Source organism: Somniosus microcephalus, chromosome 5, assembly GCF_052327205.1.
Source record: "Somniosus microcephalus isolate GS21.2 chromosome 5, FLI_Smic_1.0, whole genome shotgun sequence".
NCBI lineage: Eukaryota > Metazoa > Chordata > Chondrichthyes > Squaliformes > Somniosidae > Somniosus > Somniosus microcephalus.
Window position 1 is genome coordinate 317359627 of NC_140991.1, and position 10033 is coordinate 317369659.

Sequence of the window (10033 nt, forward strand, 5' to 3'; positions counted from 1 at the left end):
TCAGAAGGGAACTGTCCTGAGTGAAGTTCAATCAAGATCATACACCATTCAGACAGATGAGGGTGCTGTTCTGAGAAGAAATCGTCGAGATCTTCTCATGGGACCAGCCACAGCAGGTCAAGAGACTGATACTGTTGAACAACCTGATCACACAGCTGAGAACCAATCATCTGAGGCAACAACTCAGATTCAAGGACAATCAATCAGAAAATCCTCAAGACATGTGAAGCCTCCTGAGAGACTCATTGAGCAAATTTAAGGACTATTGTTATAGAAGGAAGTAATGTTATCTTATTCTTTCTTCAAGTTCTAGTGTATTGACATATTTCATGTGAACACACAAAGCAAGGTTAAAAAACCTTGATCATGATAATGATAATGTAAGTTCATTAAGTGTTACAGTTAAAATGCAGATTAATACAAAGAAAACATGTTGTTAGTTAAAAGTAAAATACTTTTGTTTTAAGAAAAGGAGATGTAATGATATCAGCAAATAGAGATGGTATTTGCCTGTTCGATTATGATGCCTAAATAGCATGATTGCATGTATTGATTGCTTGTGCCTGACCAGCAGAGGGCATGTGACACAGAGACAAGCAAGGCAGTTTTAGTTTAGTTTCGGTTTCGTTCTAGACGCATCACAGCATCGTGTCTCCTGTAAAAGCTGTATAAAAGAGTTGAACAGACTTTAGATTAAAACTCATTGGCCTAGAAATTCATTATAGCCACTTTTGGGGCGGTAAAGTCGGGCGGCCGCTAAAGTTTGCGCCCGGCGCAAAGTCAAGGCCACTTCGCCGACATTCATTAGCTTCGCCTTAAGAGTTTGCTCAAGCGCTCAAGCGCTAAAACTGGCGATGCACGGCTCTCTTTAGGCACTAAGCTGGAGGTGCTGAGCGATACCGCCGAGGCCGGGCGCAGCGCAGGTGCGACCATTTCTTGATTGACAGCAGCCAGCTCTTAAGGGGGAAGGGTCGACTTGGTCTGCTGCCATGCCCTGCACACTGGAGCCCTCCAGCTAGGCCTGAACACTGCTGCTGGACCCATATAGCGCCTCAAAGTATGGAGAAGGCCCGTGAATGAGCGCAGCGCTTCTCAGAGCTTGATCTGAGGGTGCTGGTTAACGCTGTGGAGAAGAGACACCATATTTTGTTCCCAGACAATGGGAGGAAGCCGCCGGCCCGCGTCTACTGGAGAGCCTGGAGGCATGTCGCCACCAGGGTGACATCGAACAGTGAGGTCCCCAGGAGCGCGGTACAATGCCGCAAGAAACTAAATGACCTCACCAGGATTGTCAGGGTGAGTACCCTTTCCAGTGTCCTCCTCATCCTTGCATGTGCACCTCACATTATGGGCAAAGGGACCTGAAAGCCCTAATGGCCGGCCCTCATGCAGCAGCTATGGGTCAGTCATGAACATCAATTGCACATTGTACACTTAACACACTGGCCAGGCTATTCGACCATGGGAGGCAGTGCACACAAGATCAGGGCTACACACTGGCCAGGCTATTCGACCATGGGAGGCAGTGCACACAAGATCAGGGCTACAGACTGGCCAGGCTATTCGACCATGGGAGGCAGTGCACACAAGATCAGGGCTACACACTGTACTTAGAGGCCGTCCTTTCTCTTGCAGGCCAAGCTGGCCAATAATAAGAGGAGCCGGACTGTGACCGGGGAGGCGGACCCCAGATCCAGCCGCTCACCGAGCTGCAACAGCGCGTGGAGCGCATCTTGGGTGCCCGGGTGATTGGCCCCGTTGCATCTGGAGATGCCGACCCTGTTCTGGGCACCAATGGTAAGGACATCATTTTTTGGACCTCTCTCGTCCCACTTGCGCATCAGATCTACATCCTTTGCCACTGTCCGACCAATGCGCTGAATGCCACCACTCATGCATCCCTCGCTGACGGCCCTCTCCTCACTCTAAAGCTACTCTTGTGCCTTCCTGCTTTCAGATGGTGAGGAGGAGGTCCCTGAAGTTGCCAGTGACAGCCCCTCAGAAGAGGAGGAGGAGGAGGAGCAACAGGAAGGCGGCCCATCAGGGGAACCCTCAGCCGCGGCAAGCCATGTCACTGTAGGGGAGACATCTTCCCTGGAGGGGAGCGTGGCGGAAGTGTCGGAGGGGAATGTAGCTCCTGGGACCAGCGGCCTGCAGAAACGCGGGAGGGGGGTGGAAGCTCAGCGGCCTTCTCCCCAGAGGGGGGAAGGGTCGGAGGGGAGTCCAATTGCTGGGCCCAGCGGCGTCCAGCAACGCAGGAAGGGTCGGCCAGTTCGGCGGCCTTCTCCCCAGAGGGAGAGTCCGGCCTCCAGTCCGGAGACGGTCAACGCCGAGGAGATGCGCCACCTCGAGGACATGTCCGCGGACTCGGAGCGCCGGCACACGGAGCTCATGGGGGTAGTGGGACGGATGCCTGAGGCCATCCAGTCCCTGTCTCGGAGTGTCACCGAATTCGGGGCCTCTCTGGCAGCGACTGGCCAGGTGATCAGTGGTGCCGTGCAGTCACTGGCTGCTCTGATGCGGTCTCAGAACAGGGCAACACGGGCACTCACTGCTGCCACACTCGCTGTGTCAGCCCGGCATCGCCAGGTCACCCGGCGCACTGCAGCAGCACAGCGGTCTGTCCCTCGGCAGATTGCTGCGCATGCTGCAGTGCTGGCCCGGGCGAGTGCCAGTGTCTCAGGTGACCAGTGAGCGCCTGCCATCAGCCAGCTTGCCCCCATTCCTCCAGCCGCCACTGCCACTCCCCCAGTGGAGCTGCCACGAGCTGCTGCAGCGACTGATGCTGGCCAGCGACAGCTGCAGCATTCACCAGCCGGCCCCTCGAGGGCCAGACCTCGTCTAGGCCGACCCCCAAGGGCATCTGCCGTCACGACATGTGCCCCTCAGGAGCCTTCCCCCAGCCTTGCAGCAGCCACTGGCCTCACTTTGAGGAGGAGCAGCAGGGCGTCCAGGGGCCGGCAAACTTTGCAGAGGGCATCGCCCTCGCGGGACACAAAGTAGAGGGTGTGTCCAAATGTTGTGTTTTGTGGAATGGTTGTTTTTTGAAGGCCGAGGATGAGGCCATTTTTATTTACATCTTTGGTTAATCCTCCCCAGGTTGTGGGAGTGACTCGTGTGTGAGTGTTTTTTGGGGGTTTCGTGTGTTCTTGGTTTTCATGTGGGAAGGGCCCTGAGTTTGTACAATAAACCATTTTATTTATTCACATTGTCCATGTTTGATCTTTGAAGTGTTTGTTGCCTTAACCGGCTGAGGGCTTGCGCAGCGGCTGCAATCATGTTCTTTCATTGGCACAAGCCATTCCCTGACAGGGGGCCTAGAAGTGACGTTCAATAAGCCGCCGACGGGCGGCCCTTGGACCTTCTGCCTCCCTCCTGGGCTGGTACTCCTCATCCTCCTCCTCCTCATGCTCCTCCTGCTCCTCCTCCTGAGGTGATGGTCCAACGTGAGGTGGCAGTGCCTGAGTCCTGCGGATAGCCAGGTTGTGCAGCATGCAGCAAACGACGACGAATTGGGTGACTCGCTCCTGCGAATACTGGAGGGCTCCCCCGGAGCGATCCAGACAGCGGAACCATTGCTTCAGGACGCCGATTGTTTGTTCGATGAGGTTCCTGGTCGCTTGATGGCTCTCATTGTATGCCTCTTCAGCAGGGGTCGTGGGCGCGCGGAGCGGGGTCATGAGCCAGGCACACAAAGGATAGCCTTTGTCCCCGATAAGCCATCCTCTTGGGTGAGGCTGTGCCTGGAACATGTCAGCCACAGTTGTCTGTCGCAGGATAAAGGCATCGTGGCTGCTGCCTGGAAAGCGGGCATTGGCAGCTAGGATGCGCTGCCTGTGGTCACACACCAGCTGTACGTTGAGGGAATGGTAGCCCTTCCGGTTGCGGTAATCCTCGGCATGCTCCAGAGGTGCCCGCAAAGCCACATGCGTGCAGTCAATGGCGCCCTGCACCATGGGGAAGCCCGCTATTCTTGCAAATCCCACTGCACGCTGCTGCTGCTTGTCCAGGGTCATGGGGAAGGAGATGAATTGACGTCTCCTTCTGAAAAGGGCATTGGTCACCTGGCGGATGCAGCAATGCACGGCGAACTGGGAGATGTTAGCGATGTCCCCAGCAGCGGATTGGAAGGAGCCAGTGGCATAGAAGTTGAGAGCCACCGTCACCTTCACTGCCACCGACAGAGACGTCCTGCGCATCAGCTGTGGACGCAGATCTCTGTGAAGCAGCTGGCAGATCTCTGTGACCACCTCCCTTCTGAATCGCAGCCTCCTAACACACTGCGCGGCAGACATGTTGAGATAGGAGAACTGCTGGCGGTATACCCTGGGTGGGTAAGGCCTCACTTGGCGACGCCTGTTGCCCCCTCTGCGTCTAGCCAGGGCTGCCACTCTCTCACGGCGTCTGTAAGCCCTTCCGACATAAGGCTGAAACTCAGCGTTGGCACCCAATGCAGCCCCCATAATATGCTGGCAAACACTGAGATCTCAATGAAGGCAAAGAGAATGGCACAGCTCTGGCCTGAAGCCAAAAAGACCTGTCCTAGTGTTGGGCCAAAGCAGTAAGCTCTCTTCCTTGGTCTCTCTCCAAAAATCCGTTGCACAAGAGTGAATGCTGCAAAATGGCTGCCCTTTATAGTGCAGGGTAAGTGCCCTTTAATTTGCGCTCCCCGCGGCCCGCCTCGGCTGTGTACCGTTCCACTTCACAGTCGTTAGGGCCGCCCGGCGCACAATGGGGCGGCGCGAGTGAAGTTCCGGTTCCGGGCGCACAAAGGGCAGCTGAGCGCACGCAAAGACTTTGCGCCGGCGCTAAATGTCTACTGAAGTTGGGGCAAGGCGCAGATCGCGCTGCGCCCGGGCGCTAAGCGCCTAGCGCTCGAGATCTGCTCCTCCTAAGGCGCTAACGCCTGGCGCAGCCAACTGAATTCCTAGGCCATTCTCTTTCATAAATGTCTCGTCATTGAACCCACAAAGAAATCAATACAGTTTCTAAGTGTCCTTTCCCTGAAATGTATAGCACATTTGAGTTCTGGTTATTTGTACGCATTACGAAGGCTCCTCAACTGCTTTATGGGTTCTGGAGCTGGGATACATCCTTTCTACTGGGAAAAAGTTGCTGATAATTCCCTGCCAAACCGCATTGTCCTGATAACAACAGGTTGTCCAGTGCCACCCGCTCTCTCTCCAAGGCACCCTCATCATGATGACATGATGAGGGCATTGGTTGCTTTACCTTCTTTGTGCACAGTTTTGGTCTCCTTACCTAAGGAAGGATATACTTACCTTAGAGGGAGTGCAACGCAGGTTCACCAGACTGGTTCCTGGGTTGGGGGGATTGTCCTATGAGGAGAGATTGAGGAGACGAGGCCTAATTTCCCTAGAATTTAGCAGAATGAGAGGTGATCTCATTAAACATATAAAATTCTTAAGAGGTTTGACAGGGTAGATGCTGAGAGGATGTTTCCCCCTGGCTGGGGAAGTCTAGATCTTGGGGTCACAGTCTCAGAATAAGGGGTTGGCCATTTAGGATTGAGATAAGGAGACATTTCTTGAAGCAAAGGGTTGTGACTCTTTGGAATTCTCTACCCCAAAGGGCTGTGGATGCTGAATCGTGGATATTCAAGGCTGAGATCGATAGATTTTTGGAGTCTAGGGGAATCAGGGATATGGGGATTGGGCGGGAAAGTGGAGTTGAGGTCAAAGATCAGCCATGATCTTATTGCATGGCGGAGCAGGCTCGAGGGGCCTTTTTCCTATGTTCTTTCTCTTCATCCTCCATGGATAGAAGGTCCAATCCCTTCTTGACTGCAAAATTACGCGATAGTCAGCACGCCACTATAATTCTCCTAATTCAAATTACCAATGGCCTGTTCAGCAATGAGGCAGATATCACCCAAGGTCTCGTTGAGCCTGTTGTTGCTTTCAGTCCTCGCATGAGGCATGGTTGCCAGGAGCCATGGTTGAAATGGACGACCCTGATCTCCAAGAAGCCATCCTGACACATTGATCCATCTCAACAATACAGGTACCTTTGATTGCCGGACAACTGAAAAAACACACCACAGCTCCCAAGGTAACGAGTGAATTCACAGGTAGAACAATGTGTTTGGCATCACTTACAAGCTGCACAGTCAAAGAATAAAAAACGCCCCCGTTCATCAAACTACAGAGAATGTCAGTGTTTGACAGATTCACAGAGCTGCCAAACGATGACAATTCATCTGTCAAAAGTTTTTGACAGATGAAACGTCATACATTGACGTTCTCTGTAATTGGCTTTCCCTTAATTGGCCTGCTAAACCCGCTGGGCGGGCCGAACAAGGTCAATCAAGGGAAAATAGCGTGGGTTGGCCAGAAGGTGGTGGAGGCGGGACTAAAACCCGACAAGTGGGAGTCCCGCCTCCAAAAGCTCCCCATTGGCAAAATCCAGCCCTGTGTGTTTCTGTTAAAGGTGGATTCAGGTCTACGAACCTCACTCTAAGACCTATTGAAGGAGGTATGAAAGTCAATAATAATTCCTACACATCAACTACCTTTAAATCCTGATAGTTCAGTATTGTAGTGTAATGGAAGTCATTCCCAATCTTCACAGTCCTCCAGGAACACTGTTTTCATTAACCTCTAACCTTCACCGTCCTTACATACCTCTGCGACACCGTACTGGACTTAATAGAGTCCCTTTCATACAGGCAGTGCTTTCTGGGGAGCGGGAGTGTGGCCCACACACAGAGAAATAGCAGGGTCTACTAAGCCATGCCCCTCTCCCTTCATCTACATGTGGTGGGGCAGACACAGGGCAAGCAGCCCCAGGTTATGGCAGGTTCAATGGAGGAAAATCGGAGGGGCCATTTTTTGGGGGGCTGGGGTTAGGTGGATGGCCTCCTGCCCCCTTTCCCTTGCCAGGCTGCCTCTATACTGCCCAAAATGGGGTGGACCTCACCAGGAAAGTCCAAGCCACAGAATCCACCTTGTATTTCTTTACACAGTACAGGTATCCAATGCAGTATTCATGTGTTTAATACGCTGATATTTCTAGCACCGGATCCCGCCAATGATAGATATTAATGATTGTCTTCTTTCGGAATGTTGAAATGATTTTCCAATTACATATTTTTATGCTACAACTGTCAATGCTTTAGATGTCACCTCAAGATTTAGTGTTCATATTGAGGTGGCCATCTGAAACAGCCAAAGCTGTTGCGTAAAGAGTGTCAGTTTGGCTCGGTGCAGAGCATTCTTGCTTCTGAATCGGAAGGTTGTGAGTTCACAGCCCCAGCCCACTCCAAGATTTGAACACAAATCTAGATTGGCACTTCAGTACTGAGGGAGTGCTGCATTGTTAGAGATTCTGTCCTTTGATGAGCTCTTAAACTGAGGCCCCATCAACCTGCTCAGATAGATCTAAAAGATCCTTGGCACGATTTGAAGATGGCAATTCCTCCCTCAATCAACAGCACCAAGATTGGACTATCTGGCCATTCCCCTCGTTTGCTGATGGTGGGATCTTGCTGTGCATACATTAGCTGCCATGCTTGCCTCCATAACAACATTGATTAGACTTTAAAATGAAATTATTGACTGTGAAATGTCCTGAGGATGCGATAAGGAACGTTATTCTTCCAGCTATAGCCACCCCCCAGAATTCCAGTTCTATATAGTTTATGAGGTGCCAGATAACAATGATTCAATAATTTTAACCGCATAAGATTCATGTAAGAATTCACACACAGAAGCCTCGCATTTCCATAAATAGTAGATCATTTATCAAATGTCATATCACTGTTAAAATCTTTTATTCTTATTCCAGTAATATTCTCACTTGATAGGTAAAACTATTAATGACAAATGTGTGTATTTCAGACACTCTGTGATAATTCATTTGGAACTCCTCAATTTAAAAAAGGTCAAATGTGGATGAGGTGACGGTGGTGTTTCTTCAAACTATAGACTTCATTTATAAATACCTTACAAACTAAGAAAAACAACAACTTGTATTTATATAGCGCCTTAACATAGTAAAATGTCCCAAGGCGCTTCACAGGGGCGATTATCAAACAAAATTTGACACCGAGCCACATAAGGATAAATTAGGGCAGGTGACCTAAAGCTTGGTCAAAGAGGGAGGTAGGTTTCAAGGAGCATCTTAAAGGAGGAGAGCGAGGTAGTGAGGTGGAGAGGTTTAGGGAGGGAATTCCCGAGCTTAGGGCCTTGGCAGCTGAAGGCACGGCCACCAATGGTGGAGCGATTGTAACCAGGGATGCTCAAGATGGCAGAATTTAGAGGAGCGCAGAGATCTCAGAGGGTTGTGGGGCTGGAGGAGATTACAGAGATAGGGAGGGGCGAGGCCACGGAGGGATTTGAAAATAAGGATGCAAATTTTGAAATCGAGGCGTTGCTTAACAAGGACCCAATATAGGCCAGCGAGCACAGGGGAGATGGGTGAATGGTGCGAGTTAGGACACGGGCAGCCGAGTTTTGGATGACCTCACGTTTACGGAGAAGTAAACTGAAAGACCAAAGAAGAGTCACTGTATAAATCATTCATTGATTCTTAAAATCTCTTTGGCTTTGAAATTATGCCATTGGATATTAATACATGAAAGCCTAACATGGACATCTGAAATTTCTTCTCTGCTACTTTATAAGAAACTAGAGTTGCGCTGCTGGCAGTTGGAGAAGCCTAGGCCCCGGGCCTGGAAAAACGGTGAAAGGTAGGAGAATTATAGAGGTTAGAGAAAAGATTTACAAATTAATTAACTTTTTTTAAAAACAATTTGTGTTTTAAAAGCAACTTTTTTTTTGCTGGAAATGTAGATTTGAAAAGAAACACGCAGAAAGCGGGAAAAAGAAATGAAAAGTTTGGAATCAAGATGGCGGCGACTCACCTCGGTTCAGAACGATAAGGCCCACCCACACACGCACCGATTGGTCGACCGTCAGGTCACCGAAGCGTAGGATTGGTCAATTGTCCCGTCACTCGACTGTAGGAGGGCCCGCCCGCACGCGCCAGGAACCCGGCATACGATTGGTCGACCTCGACGTCACTCTATTGCTAATGAGCGGATAATGAGATGCTAATGAGTGGAATTTTGAACGTTTTTTGGATACCGCGGGCGCAATTTTTGTCCGGCCGAAACGTAAATACACTTACGACCATTTTGGAATCGTAAGCTTTCTTTTGATGTAACGCACGTGTAGGTACGCTCTATAACTTTAGAGTGTATAGCCGGACAGACACACACCGAAGGACAGACAGACAGATAGACAGACAGACAGACAGACAGACAGACAGATGTATGCATTTATATATATATAGATAGATAGATATTAATCCACTTTAAATAAATGCATTAATATCTCTGCTAAATAGCAAAGAGAGCAATTTTAGACAAACGTGTTAAGCATTCGCACACTCGTGTCCGAAGATATAATTTCAAGTCCTTTGTTTTTCCATCTATTTCCACGTCAACCACTCAATCCCATATGATGTTATACCCTTAATTGGACTTCCATTGTAGTTGTCACATTTGGGGATTTTTTGACCATTTGACAACAGAATGGATTTGGTAATGATTTATGTTTAAGTGTTGTATCTTAAAATAAACAAAGTGAATTCACACACGTTTAAAAAGCCATTGGCGATAGAGCTGAAATGGAGGGAAGCTTCAGATGTTAATGAGCAGACATTGCAGAGGTCTCCACACGTAAGATGATCCAGCTCGATCTTTTCACCACCTCTCTTGTCCCCTCCACTGCCTCTGTGTCAGCAGACTGCTTGTCCAACATCCAATCTTGGTTGAGTTGCAATTTCCTCCACCTAAAGCTTGGGTAGACTGAAGACATCATCTTTGTCCAACCACCTCAAACTCTGTACCATTGCCATTGACTCCAGCCCCCCGGCCCCATGCCCCCCACCCCCGCCCTCCCATTGTTTCAGGCTGAACCAGACCGCTTGTATCCTCGGCATGTTATTAGACCCTACATAAACTTGAGGTCATCCAAAACTCGGCTGCCCGTGTCCTAACTCGCACCAA